Here is a 15,262-nt window from a genome sequence, read left to right on the forward strand (position 1 = left end):
CCATGATGCTTTGATGCTTTGTTTGTCCTCCTATAAAAATTATTTATGACCCAAGTGTGATCTTTTAAATCAGAATACTTATTCCTGAAATCAAAGCTATAGCATGCTAATGCAAGGAGAAGCCTTGATAATTTTTCAAAGCCATGTTGAATATTCAAAAGCTGGAACTGAAGGAAAGGAGTTAACATTAATTAATATTTGAAGCAGTAAAATAAAAGCAACAGTGAAGCTAATTTTGCAGGACAATTAATCATGAGTCTTGCTAATTACACATGGGATTTTGCAAATGATTTTTTTCTCAGGTAGGAGAGTAAAAATGATAATCCGCTACCCCTCAAAATCATTGGCTTCTCACCAATGTCCCCAGCAAGAGCAATTAGTGGAAACAGCAAAGCCCTAGTAATTGCATGTCAAGAGAGGAGAATGTTAGAATTTTAATTGCTCTAAATAAAGACCACTTGCTCATATGTACACCTGATTGTCCAAAACAAGTCTGCAAGCCAGAGCAAGTATGTAACCACTTCCAGGTGCCAGCATAAAAATAACTCTGTGAGAGCAGCATTCTCTCAGCAACACATGCGGTTTCTGGAAGAAAATAGCAATATGCACTCACATTCTGAACTTCGGTGTCATCACTTGAATATAAGAACTAGGAAAAAAAAAACCACCCACTTGGGGAAAATGTGCATATTCTTTATATTTGCCAAATATTTATTGCTGACATTTTTTTTGAAGAACTTTAACTATCTACAAGGTGCCAAGGGCTTCAAATTTACTGAATTTTAGGATCACCAATAAAATGTTTTTAACAAGACATCTCAAGAGGGCATAAAATAAAAAATTACCATATTCATGAGTGTAAGCCTCTAAGATTGCAATGCTATAAACTGGGTGTTTATAATTTGCTTGTGGCTTTCTTAATTAAAAACTGGTAATTAGAAACTCAAGTCCTATTTTTCCACTTCATCTTCTACACTTTACATGCTACTGTTACTTTTCGCTTTAATATATGTACACACGGATGCACACAATTACAAATGATCAATAATATTTAACTGTGTGTCTAAAATCTAAATGATGATGGATACATTTAAATATTGCTTTCCAGGAGATTATTACTCCAATGGTCATGTCCTGGCTTAAACATTTAGCTTAAACAAGACGGTTACCATTTTTTGCTCTTCCAAACATGCATCATTTACTTTCATTTTTAAACCAAATTGCTGAATTGCCTTCCAAGTACTACTGGTGTCTATTGTCTCTCGGTGTCTGCTTGCATCTTTAAGTATACCATATTGAGGTGCTAAAGCATGACCTTCCTGCCATTAGCTTTGTTTGCTGGGCGTAGAGTGGAGAGTGGCAGCCTAAACTTAGCTCAATATCTCCTTTGCACGTCCAAAATTGGAATACTTTGTTTACTATGCTGGGACGACTTAAAAGAAACAAGCAGGACATGTGGAGTGTTGCTTCCTTTCCTCAATTACCAGCAGATCACAGGTGTTTATCTGGTTCCCGGAGGTGATTCAGGTAATAAACACTAGGATGGCAGTTTAAATGGTTAGAAGCTTTTCCATGGAAGACAGTCCTCACAGTCCTATCATTTCGTATCTATTGCTCACAAATGGCAAATTATTTATGCAGCCTCCTTAAGTGGTTACTTACGGTTTTTATTTTTATTTTTTAAGTAGAAACCTTTGAAGATTTGCATTTTCCTTATAAGCAAGATCAGCGGTGACTGCTTTTGGAGGAACTTCAGGTTGTGAATTACATGTGACCTTAATCTACAGGCTCTCCTTTTGTTCAAATGTCACTGGGGTGGGGTGGGGGTTGGGGGGAGATGGACTTGGAGGGGGAAGGGAAGTCCAAGCCTGAGCAGCCGTTATTTATTTATAAGCATTTAACTGAGGCAACAGGCACACCCTGTTTTTTCTCATAGAGAGGTTTTTCAGGAGGCCCATGACAAAGAAAAAGGAAAAAGGGGGGGGGGCGCGGAATTTGAATCTAGTTGGGTAATAAAGAGGCTAAGTCTGATGTGGCTTTCAATGGATCTGATATGAATTAAAAAATGATTGTTCAGAAGAGAAATATTTATAAGGCAGTACTGCTTACTATTATCAAAGGCATGCAGATGATTGTAGAACAGTAAGGGTTAGAGAATGTTTAGGACTGGAGGCAGGTTTTCAAAAGTTCCTCCCTATAAAATTGTTCTTTTGACCATCTCCAATGTTTTCACATGGACGATGCAGGAATTTGTTTTGCATATTTGATCATGCATATTTGTTACAAGGATCTTTTCTTTTTTTCTTTTCTTTCTTCCTTTCTCCCTTCCTTCCTTTCTCCCTTTCTTCTTCTCCCTCTTTCTCTTCCCTACTTCCCTTCCTCCCATCCTTTCTTTCCTCCTTTCTTCCTTTCTTTCCTTTTTTCCTTCCTTTCTTTCCTCTTCCTTCCTTTCTCCTCTCCTTCCCCTTCCTTCCTTCTTCCTTCCTTCCTCTTTCTTTCTTTCTTTCTTTCTTTCTTTCTTTCTTTCTTTCTTCCTTCCTTTCTTTCTTTCTGTCTGTCTTTTCTTTCCCAAAGGGAGAGAGGACAGGAGGGAGAGAAAATTAAATGCCACTTAATTAAAAAAGTAAAATAAAAGGTTGTGTGGGTTTTTTTTAATCTACCGTGCTATTCATTTCTAAGTTTTGCTTCTCAGCTTGTCTGGCAACAATCTTGCAGGACTGCTAAAATGTCACCTCCGTTGCCATTCTCTGCTGGCTAGGAGAAAATCCAAGTGAGGTCTTTGCTCAAACATCTTTTCGAGAATAAGTTTTAAGAAAAGACCTTCACAGTAGTAAATGGATATTTGTGCCATTCGTTTCCAAATCAAGAATTGAACCACACAAAAATTTTTAGTATTTTTTAGATGTTAGCTACCCATTACACCGAACAGTGTAATTCAAGTTCAGACTGACCTTTGCTCTCTTTCAGGCCTGCTGTTGCTTCCCTTGAATTTAGGTTCCCCCATCATGCCTGTGATTTTTAGCTCCATTTAAACCTGCCATTGTAGTAAATCTTGTCTTATTTTATAGGCCCTTGAAGACAGTTTATGGGACCTTGCCCAATAGGTGAACCAGAGAGCTATAGTAAGGAGACTCCCAGTCATTTGGGGAAGAGATTTTAAAAGATTTCCAGCCACTTTAAAGCTCATTAATTTGCAGTAAGAGAAGAAAATTTCTCAAACATATCAATTTAGCATCAAAGGAAAATAATAATTCAAAGAACAGCAATGGAAAATATAAATTCGAATGAATCCATGTCGTTAAAAGGAGACGAAGGGACAGATCACAGAATCTCCACTTTCCAAAGAACCACAGAAGTCATCTAGACCAATCTGTAACAACAACAACAAAAAAATGTCCTCAACAACACAGCTGATAAGTGGTTATCTAGCCTTTGAAGATTTTCAGTGAGGGCTATGCACTACCTCCCTCTTTTCAACTTCCACCTATTACCCTCATTCATTGGGGGCCAACCAGACAAAGTCTATTTCCTCTTCCACATGGCATTTAAAGATAGCCCTATATAATTTCCTCCTAAGGCTTTCCTTCTCTAGTCTAAAACTCTCCATTTCCTTCAACTGACCCTCACATTTCTTGATCTTGAGGCCCTTCACCATTCTGGTTACCCTCCTCCAGACCTTTCCCATCTCATGAGTGTACTTTTTAATATGTGTCCAGAATTGGTCACAATACTCCAATGTTCAGACTGGCCAAATTCTTTTCTAATCTTGATTTGGTAATCCAGTGGATTAGCGGTGAAGCAGGGACCCAGATTTTCCATCCAAGGACCTCATTCCTAGAGGAAAGCTAATCAAATGTCCTCTCTTGCTCAAGGATACTCACAGTCACACAACTTTGTTTTGTTGTATCATGCAATTAAATCATAGTGCTTTCCACATTCAAATGAGAGCCCCATGAATAATTGACCTTCGGCATGGGGCAAAATTTCATATACCTTAGAAGTCTCTGACAACAAAGTACATATTCTTTGGTAAATTAGTAGAACTTTAAATATGGGGGGGGGGCTGCTACTGAGATAGCCTTCCTACTATACTTTGGGATCTCCTCAACCTCTGGTTGCTTCAAATTTATAGAGGATACTTGGGAAATAAGTATAGCTTGGCTCCTGTTACCTGGAAACATAATGACAGGAGAAAATCATGAAATTATAAAGTCTATAAAATTCTCTGGTGGGAATGTATTCAGCCTGACATTGGTCTGAAGCATTCCACTATGATGGCTTCAGAAATATAGATTAGGCTGAAATCCAGCCACCTCACTGACATCCAGTTATTAAAAACATATCAAGAGTTTTGGGGACGTTTGAACTAATGAGAAGCAGCCCGGTGTAATGGATTCTCTAGTTGTCAAGAAGACAGGTTCAAATACTTCCTCAGTCGCTTATTAGCTATGTAAATATTTAACCTCTCCCAGCCAAGGTTTCCTCATTATTAAAATGGGGATAATAATAGCTTCTATCTCACAGGGTTGCTGGAAGGGTCAAGTGCTATGATGTCTCTAAAGCACTTTGCAAACCTTAAAGTACTACGTAAATATTAGCTATTATTAATGTAAAAATAGAGATTGCTCGAGACAATGGAAGTAAACCTATGAGAAATGATAAAACCCATTCTGAATTAAGTTCCACAATGTACACACATCAAAATAAACAAAACACCTGAAAATCTGAGGTTGATATTTGATTCAATTTAGTGAGTGTTTCTTAAGCACCTAGACAAAATAAAACATTCCCTGTCCTCAAGAATTATATTCTGTTGGGAGGAAGGATGTAATAAAAAGGAATAAAATATATACAATATAATACACAGTAATTTCAAGAGGGTGATAGCAATAACAACTGAGGACATTCCAAAAGAGGATGTGCTTAGGTACAGGAAGCTTAGGTTTGAATTTCCTGTTTTGCCATTTTTAATCTATCGTCATTTCAAAACTCATCCTCCTTGGCAGAGAGAGAAGGTAAATAGACTCCAATATTTCTATCTTCCAATCCACTAAGCATTATTAAGTACCTACTATGTGTAAGGCAGTGTCAGATGCTAGGGATATAATGACAAAAGGAAAACTGGTCCCTACCCTCAGAAAGCTTATATTCTACTGGAAGGATACCACATATAAGCAAAGATGGTAAATACTTACATAATAATTTGAGGAGAAGGGAGATGCAGCCCTAAGGGGTTCAGAAAAGGCTTCTCATAAGGAATTGCAAAGGGTAGTAAATTAGGTGCAATAAAGGAAATGCTGCCGCTTGATAAATAAAATAATAGTTGATTGTGAAGCTTTCTCAATGAGAGGTTATGAATCATGAAAAGGAAGGTAAGCAGAGAACCAGAGAGAGTTGCATTGAAGACACACAAGTATAATGTTGGCCATTTGCCTTTTCCTTTGGTTCTGTTCCCAAAACTCCAAAGTAGAGGAAGGTTGGACTTGGTGAGCATTCAGTGGCCCTCAGGAAACACTTTAGCTTGTGACAAAAGTACTTGAATTTAGTATTAATCTGATACTATCAATATGAGCTTAGATACAACTTGTTGGTATGGGCATTTCCCCCTCAAAAATGCAAATAACTACCAAAAGAGAAAAAGGTTAATGTATACTTATTTATATAGTAATTTCACAGGGAACTAGTCCACATCAATTCAACAAATGCACATTGAGCAGCTGTCATGTTGAAAGGCACTATGCCAGAATCGTAGAACTATAGAGACAAAAAGACCCAAACCAACCAATCCCTGTTCTCAAGGAGCTTACATTCCCTTTAGGGGATAGAGCACAGATAAAGACAGATAAGCACATGATTATTTGAGGAGGGAGAAATCATTAACAATGAAGAGAATTAGCAAAGGCTTCCCTTAGAACTGGGACAGGCAAACTATGGCAGGGGAACCCAATCTCCAATTTTTGTACAGGCCAGGAGGGAAGAATGCCTTTTACATTTGACAACTGTCTTAGAAAGGAGTAACTGAAAGGAACCTTCAAGGAAAATAAGAATTCCAAAAGGTGGAGGTGCGGACTGTTGTTGTGTTTGTCCTTCGTTCTTGAAGAGGACCATGACATCATGGAAATGATGACAGTTGACTTTGATTTGAGTGAGGGAGGGCTGTGCAAGGTCACCAGCCTCACTTTCTCCTCCAGAGCCATCTGGGTCCAGTGGCCTGCTATTCACCAGGATGACTAGAGATGACCCAGGATGCAATGGGAGACCCTGGTTCTTTTAGGCTCAGGTCTTTTCAGGTTCTCACTGTGAGTGAGGTAACTCCCATTCAGTGGAGGAGGACTGTACAAAGACATGGAAGCATCAACAAATACAAAGTAAAGGAAAGAACAAGAAGACCAGTTTGTCTAAAACACAAAACACTTGAGGGGGAATCATTGTGAAGAAGTTTGTAAAGGTAAACAGAAGTCAGATTGTGGAGAGCTATAACTATTAAGCCAAGGAATTTCTATTTTTTTCCTAGAGGCAATGGGGAGTCACCCAATGTTCTTGAGAAGAGTAGTCATGTGGTCAGAGCTGTACTTTGAAAGATTCTTTTCGAATCTATATAGAGTATGGATTTGAAAGGAAAGAGACTAGGAGCAGCAAGATCAGTTTGGTGTCTATTGTAATAGTTCAGGCAGTGTGGGTGGTGAAAGATGGTGGGAATGGAGAGGAGAGAGATGTGTGAGATGCCAAAGATAGAAACCGATTGGAAATAGAAAAAGAGGGAAAGTAAAGTTGTTGTTTTTATAAGCATTCACATAGTGCCTACTATGTGCCAGGTGCTTTTTTTGGAGCAAATACTTCATTTGATCCTCACCTTGTCAAATAGGTGCTATTATTATCCACATTTTACAAGTGAGAAACCTCAGAGATTTGCTTGGGATCACACAGCTAAGAGTCTGAGGCTCAATTTGAACTCAGGTCTTCCAAATTCCAAGCTCAGTCCTCTACTGTGCCACCAGCTAGCTGCCTCTGAGTTAAGCATAACTCTGAGGTTAAGAATTTGAGTGTCTAGAAAAATGGTGGTGCCTCGACAGAAACAAAGACATTTGAAAGAGTGGTATGTTTGCGGTGGGGGGAGGTCAGGCCTTACATTTTTAACATGTTGAAATTGGACATGTAGGAAGGACATCAAGAAAAGTTTCAGTGGGGAGAAACACAGGAATATTTCTCACATCGTGCCTACAAGGGCAGAGTTTCCTTTTCTTAAGTGTAATTTTGTTCAATCAACAAAAATCTCTTTTCTCTCCTTTCCACCTACCCCTCCCATTGAATAAAAAAAAGAAAAGAAAAAGAAAACCTTTTTAACAAATATGCATGGTCAAGAAAAACAAATTCCTGCATTGGCCATATCCAAAACATTTATGTCTCATTTTGTACTCTGAGTACATCAATTCTTTGTTAAGAGGTGGGTAGCATACTTCATCATTGGTCTGCTGGAATCGTGGTCGGTCATTATAGTAATGGTCAGAGTTCTTAAGTCTTTCAAAGTTGCTTATCTTTACAAGACTGGCAAAAACGAATACTATAGCTTTTCATTTCCCTCCTCCAAGAACAGTAAAACTAATAGTATGTTTCTCTAAGGATCTCTAGAAATATGGCCCATTGCCTGTAGGAGAAATCCATCCCTAGCTATGCTTAGAACTTCAGCAACCTATCAATGTGAAACCACACAACCTCAGAATTCTCTGGTTGATATTAGCGGGGGAGGGAGGTGGGAAGCCATATAGACCTTAGGGCAAAGAAAGAAGAACTTTGAAGACCAAGTTCAGAAAAGCTTATCTTCCCATTTCTTCCTAATCCAAGAAGTATCATCTCCACATATTTTTTAAAAAACCCTCAAAAGACCTTCCATAGTCAAAGTTATCCTCAGCCCTGTCTTTTTTTCAGCCATTACTCGTTCCCATCCCCAATCTCTTTGAGGAAAAGGCACGGAAACGCTCTCCTGCTTCAAGTTGCCCTTCCCAAGAGCCTCTCTCTTGAACACAGCTGTTACTTATCTCTACCCACACTTCCACTCTTACCTCTTTTTGACCTATTTAACCAGCTGCTTGGCCGGTTTTCAAATGCTGAATTGTTAGGAGGCTCAAGAGAAGGAATGAGAGCTTAAACAGACAGGTAACTAAGGGAAAGCGTCAACAAGAACCACAGGAGTCTCTGTAGAGACTATGTGTGCCTATAAAGACACATACATGTGCACACACACACACTCCAAAAGTAGGGTGGAAATCTGCACAAGTTTGGAGACCAGGGTCTCACATCCTTTTTTTACAACTGCTAAGCCATGCTGAGCTTGTTATTGCCTTAAAACCCAGTCATCAAGTTTTCTCTAAGAAATCAAAGAGACAATTAGGCAAATAATTTTAGGAGCACTAAAAATTTCTCAGCTTTTGCTTTTGAATTATCCATAGTTTTTTCCCTGATTTCTTTCTTGCCTCTCTACTTCATTTTCTCAGTGGATACCTGACCACTGAGTTTGACATAAAGAATTAAAATTACTTAATAATTTTTTCTTGGCACATTAAATGAAGTTGGGTCATTTGGAATTAGCAACTATGGCACCTGAGGGTAACCCAGTTGGTAGGAGGAGGGTCTTGGGAGAGACCTTGGACCTGCGTGGAAATGATCAGAGAGAGACATTGGGGAGCAGCTTCAGCCCTAGAGATACAAGGCTCATAAGGCACAACACCTGGGAAAGAGAAGACTAAGACATTTCTAGGTCACTAATGGATAAGGTTAAAAAGGGCTAGGTGGCTCAGAGAGAGAGAGAGAGAGAGAGAAACAGGACAAGGGAGCTTCCTAGTTTTCCTAATTATTCTTGCTCACTAGATACTAAGTTCAGTTATTCCTGTTGCCTAAAACAATACAAGCACCATCAGTGCCTTCTGTATTTTGGTGCTCTGTGGCAAAGCCCCTATTTATTGTTCTGTTTGGGCTCATAAAACACATTGTCTAATCAAAAACCAATGCTATACGTGCCTTAGAAAATAACTAAGTAGCAAGCAGAGCTTTGTTTCTAATGCATTGTCCTTTTATGGAGCTCTCATAAGACTGTCTGGCTATCTGTAGAGCATACTTCAAAAACAAATTATTTATTTTTAAAATAATATTTTATTTTCCCCCTAATTACATGTAAAAATAATTTTAACATTCTTTTTTTTAAGTTTTGAGTTTTAAATTCTATTCCTCTCTCCTTCCTCTTCCTGTCCCTGAAATGGAAAGCAATCTGATATAGGTTATAGATGTGCAATCCTCCTCCTGCCAACTGAGTTACCCTCAGGCTCCATAGCTGCTAATTCCAAATGACCCAACTTCATTTAATATGCCAAGAAAAATTATTAAGTAATTGCAATTCTTTATATCAAACTCAGTGGCCAGGTATCCATTGAGAAAATGAAGTAGAGAGGCAAGAAAGAAATCGGGGAAAATCTATGGATAATTCAAAAGCAAAATGTAAAACATTTTCATATTAGTAATTTTATAGAAGAAAGAGAAAGAAGGAAAGAAAGAAAGAGAAAATAGTATGCTTCAGTCTGTATTAAGATGTCATCAGTTCTTTCTCTGGAAGTGGATAGCATTTTTCATCATGAGTCCTTTGGGATTGTCTTGGATCACCGTATTGCTGAGCATAGCTAAGTCATTCACAATTCATTGTACAATATTTCTGTTACTACGTACAAAGTTCTCCCAGTTCTGCCCCCTTTAGTCTCTATCAGTTCATGTAAGTCTTTCCATGTTTTTCTGAAATCATCCTACTTATCATTTCTAATAGCACAAGAATATTCCATTATAACCATATACCACAACTGATTGATGGACATCCCCTCCATTTCCTATTCTCAGTCATTACAAAAAGAGCTGCTATAAATATTTTTGTACAAATGGATTCTCCCCCTGCCCTTTTTTTTTGTTTTTATCTCTGAGCATACATTGTGAACTGTCTGAATATGCTGATCTGACCTTGGCCATCTCTTGTGCCCTCCTTCCAGATAACATAATACCTGGTTAGGGGTATAGTCAACCAGAAGTTTTCTGGTGTCATTATATTAGAAAGGTTCAGGTATCACATTTGTCTGGGGAGATGGTGGTGGGTGTGTGTGCAGAGGAACCAGTAGAGAAAATAATGATAGTGAAGCAAAAATATATCACTGTTCCTGGAAAAACAACTCTAAATTCATGTCTTACTGACAGCGGTATCATAACATTTTCATATATCAACAATAAGCATTTATTAATCATGAAAGTCAGCATGTGATGTAGCAGATAAAGATCCACTCTGAAAGCTAGGAAATCTGGTGTTTCAGTTCTGTTTCTGACACATACTGGTTGTGTGTACCTGGGCAAGTCATTTAACTTAGTCCTCTGGGCAACTAAGACTCTAAATTGCTGACCTGAGTTGGTAGAGGGAATTCTCTCACCTGAAAGTTTCCTATACTAATGAAATTACAGGTCCAGTTCCTGTCCCTGTAACCTAGGTCTAGAAATATGAAGACAAAGTGATATAGTTCCTGCCCTCAGGGAGTGTACATTCTATCTGGGAAGAAAGCATGTGCATGTATAGGCATATACAAGGCAATGTGGGAGGAAAAAGGGGGAAGATAAAAGGGGAAGATTAAGGGGAAAGATTGCCGCTTTGGAAGAATCCTAAAAGGCTTCATGCAGAAGGATGGAAACAAGCATTCATTAAGCATATGCTCTGTGGCAGGCACTGGACTAAGTGGTTTATAAATCTTAACTCATTTGATTCTCATAATAACCCTGGGAGGTCAACACTATCACTATCTCCATTTTACAGTTGGGGAAACAGAAGCAGACAAGTCAAGTTACTTGCCTAGGATCACACAACTAGTAGATGACTGAAGTTGGATTTGAACCCAGCTTTTTCTATTTCCAGGTCCAGCACTCTATCCACTGGGCCACAGCTGCCTCCTTGCTTAAACTAGAGATTCTAAACAGTGTTGGTGAGGCGCCAATGCATTCCAAGCGTGGTGGACAGCCAGTGCTGAATCATACAAAGGGAGATAGAATGTCTGAGGAATAGTAAGAAGGGTAATTTCTTTGGATGTAGAGTATGTAAAGGGGAATAATGTATACCAAGGCTAGAAAGGCATAGGAGATAAACATTCAGGGAACGCAAATGACAAGTCCATTCTTCCATTGGGCCTTCTACTGATTTTGCTGAGATCAAGACATGATAGATGACCATGTAGACACAATCAGTGAGATGGTTTTTCACTAAATAATAGCAGCTTTATGTGTCTCATAAAATTTTTGGTGATGTTTACAAAGTGACTTGAATTATTAAAAAGAAAAGATGTTTAGAAAAATATGAATACCTCTGTCCCAGGCTTTTTTTCTTTAAACACTGCAAATGAAGAAAAGATTGAAGTTTCAAGACACATTTGCTTCCTCAATTAAATCATCAGTCAATTTAAATGAAGCCAACAAAAATAGGTAGATGATTTGTCTCTGTAACTACTACATACAGCTTCACATTTAAACCTCGCAGATGAAAACGTAGGAGTTTGTCTCACTTTACGTGGCCTAAGCCCCTTTTTCGTAGAATAAGATCTCTGTGTCAGAATCCAACTCTGGTACATTTTCACATGATGAAAGTATGGCTGCAGTCCTAGGATGCATTGACTCTTCAGTGTTTTGTTCTAAAATAAATCCCTTTGGGTGTTTGAGGAGGAGGAGGAGGAGAGTGGGTGGGGTCTGAGATCTTCCCTTTGGGGATTCCGCCTTTCTAGTTATGAGTTTGTATGTTGAACTGAGGAACACCTACACTGGCAGGCCTGTTTGAAGCAAATGAGACAACTGACTTTGAAATCGTTTCTTCATTAAGAGGTGAGAAACACTGAGTCTTCCTGCCCCCACTCTTTTCCCTCCACAAAGCTTGATTTTATCATAAAGCATGCTGCTTCTCAATATTCTGTCACACAAGAAAGATATTTTTGTCATTATTGATATTGTGGTTATTCTTTATAATTTATTAACTACACTTGCCAAGCATCAACGATACCCTAAGCTCTAGACAAAAGCCAAATGAAACTTGGTCCCTCTCTGCTGGATTTCTGATCTAAACGTGAAGCTTTCTTCGTATAGGGAGTCTTGGCTTCTCAGTATTTAATAGCTAAACTAATTAACTCCTACACTTCATTTTTGGGGGTTTCTACAGCAGAACTTCATTCTGCTGGAGCCAAGGGATGGCTCATAGAAACAGTAGGAGAGGGGAGCACAAGGTAGTTCTACTAATTGGTGCTTAAAATGAATTGTCAGTGCTTTGTTTTGCTTTTTAAAGGAAGCCCATGGGTTCATGTTCATTCAGATAGCCTGTTGACCCTCCTCACCATCAGGGATATAAATAACTACCTGGCTTTTTTTCCCTGCATCCTTCACAGGGTTTGAAGACTTTCCCTTCTAAGTTGACCTTGATGAGGTTTAAGTTGAGAAAATGAAAAGAACAAGAAAGGAAAAATAAAGAAGATCAGACTCAAAAGATCCTTATTTCCAAACCTTCACAACAACCATCTTCAGTAAGTTCCTCAAAGATTTAGAAGCTACAATGGCCAATCAGGGGAAGCAAAATAAAACAGCACAAGGTCTGGGCCATTGCCAGTCATCTTGACTTTCGTCTTGCCACTGGACTTTTATGACTCTGGAGGAGAGAGCGAGGCTGGTAATTGCACAGCTCAGTTTCACTTAATTCCAATTCACCATCAAGTCAAGACATCACCCTTATGATGTCACTGGTCCTCTTTGAGAACAAAGGACAAATAACCCTGAAATTAGGATACCTGGAGAAAATGATCAGAGGATCATAGGTTTAGACTATAGAAGCTATAAAGGACTTTCCTTTCGCAGCCAAGGAAACAGACACTGAGAGGTTAAGTAATTTACTGAGAGTCATATAGCTAGTGTACATCTGGCAGAACTTGAACCCAGATCTTGACTCCAAGGTCAGACCTCCATACCAGGCTGCTTCAGGAAATGTAAGCTATGATAACTGTTGTGTGCAAATGCATAGTGTGTACCAGGTCTCCAAAAGAAGACACCATGGATGAAATTCACTATTTAGAGTAGGCATTCAATAAATGAGTGTCCATTTGAGTTATCTTAGCAGAGACCTTGCATACCTCCACAGGATTGCAACCTATAGCTGAAGAGAATAGCCAGGCTGCTCATTTGATGGGAGGCATATTTTTAAATCAACTTGATAAGTTTCTAGTATAGCAGTCAACATACTCGGGACTTTAAAAATGTCATCTCTACTGAGATAAGGCTAGATTTCACTATTTAAAAATGCTTTTTTTGCTTATGGGAATTTGGGATGATGCTGGTACTATCTCAACAACAAACACCTATTAGATGCCTTACTCTATGACCTTGAGCAAGTTTATTAGTCAGAGACTCGTTTTCCACCTATGCAAAAGGAAGGGTTTGGAAAGAGTTCCAAAAGTCACTTTTCTAAAAATCCTATGCCCCTGTACAATACTGAATTAGACATTTTTTGGTCAAAACCCCTTTACAACAATTCCAAGGGCCTGCCCCAAATCTTTCTTTTACTTGAACTATGTTGAATTGGATATCACTCGAAATAAGGAAGCCATCAGCTAAGGCTTGGGAACATTTTTAGTACACAGAAGTTTTTGTAATAGTATTTGTTGTAATGGGATTTGCCCAATACAAAGAGAATTACAAAGCCCTGGCCCCTGCCTTCCGGGAATTTAGGTCAGCGTCATCCAAAAACGTTTTATAGATAGCTCTTTCGGGCAAACTGAGTTTCGACAATGAGGAGGGCAAAGGTGTGATGTTTCCAAGAAATGAGAATTTAAGCAAATAGTAGTCACTATTGGAGATGTGAAAGATATTCAACTGGACATTTCTGATTGCAACGAGGCTTGACTTCACTTACTGGTTAAAACAGCAAACAATATTCCTGGCAATCATGTCACTACTGCAGCTTTACTACTGTTTCTGATCAGGAATCTGGGATACAAAAGGTGATTCATTGCAGTTTCAAATTAGGTTGCATTTGTGAACCCTGGGTCCTATTTTGTGTTCTCTTAGTTTTTATCTGTATTGTCCTAAATAAAATGAATCACGTTGGACTTTTTTATAGTATTGTTTTAATTTTTTTTTTTTTGGCGGGTGGAGGGTAACTTTTGACATGATGAGGCATAACCCAGTGTGATCTATAAGGAAATTCTAGGTCAAATCACACCTATGACACTTAATATCTATATATCCCTGTGCCTGAAGCAATTTGCTAGGACTTGTCTACTAAAGTAGTGGGTCTCAAAGTGTTTAAGGGGATGTACGAGGTCAAAATTATTCATAATAATATCAAGATGTTTAATGGTAAAAAGCAATAGATGTAACTCACATAAACAAAAGCTCTTGGTGAGGGGAGGGTCTTCAATAATTTTCAAGAGCTGTAAAGGGGTCCGGATAGCAAAACTTCTGTACCTAAGGGAAAACTGATCATCTGTTTAAGAAGACAGAAACGTTTATTGTATGTTTTAGGAAGATTTTCCCTTACAATGATTGTAATGAGAAAATTTTAGGGTTTAAGAAGTGATCAGTGATCTGGAAGTCTTATCTATCCCAAATGACTCCTCCCTTACGAATTCTGGAGAAATGAGAGGTTTACTGAAATGACACATTAGGAATTTAGCCATCTCCAATGCCGTACTAGAATCTCCAAAGCAGCTTTCAGGTCTCTTCCAGACTACGTGCAGGCTTATGGTTAAAGAACCTTCCGTACACTTGCAGGTGTTTAATTATCAAAGTTATTTCAGATAGCATAGAGGAGTCTTTGATTCTTTTTTCAGAAGTATAGAGGAAGAGAAAGTTGGTTTATTTAATGGATTTAACTCACTTCTCTGGGCTTCAAGTATCTCATCTGAAAATCCAGAGGCTAGGCTTGGTGACCACTAAGGTCCTTTTGCATTCTAAGTGTGTCATATTTAGATCCCATGATTGTATCAATTCAACTTGATCAACCTTTATTGAGCACTTACCATGTGCCAGGAGCTGTGCTAAGTTCTGGAGATACAGGAGGAGGCAAAAGGCAGACTCTGCCCTCAAGGAGCTCACCATCTAATGGGGCAGACAGTATGCAAACCAGTATATACCTGTGACTGTAATATGTGTGTGTGTATATATATACACACACACACAAACACACATACATACATATATATATACACACACACATATATGT

General features: G+C 38.6%; 1 long non-coding RNA gene across 1 annotated transcript; it reads left to right on the top strand.

Annotated features, from left to right (window-relative positions):
* Positions 1-1,421: 1,421 nt before the first annotated feature.
* Positions 1,422-14,147, top strand: LOC118839135. Its single transcript, XR_005009614.1, has 3 exons — positions 1,422-1,527; positions 11,787-11,883; positions 12,438-14,147. It is a non-coding gene; the product is annotated as an uncharacterized LOC118839135 (long non-coding RNA).
* The last annotated feature ends 1,115 nt before the right edge of the window (positions 14,148-15,262 follow it).

Source organism: Trichosurus vulpecula, chromosome 2 (assembly GCF_011100635.1).
Source record: "Trichosurus vulpecula isolate mTriVul1 chromosome 2, mTriVul1.pri, whole genome shotgun sequence".
NCBI lineage: Eukaryota > Metazoa > Chordata > Mammalia > Diprotodontia > Phalangeridae > Trichosurus > Trichosurus vulpecula.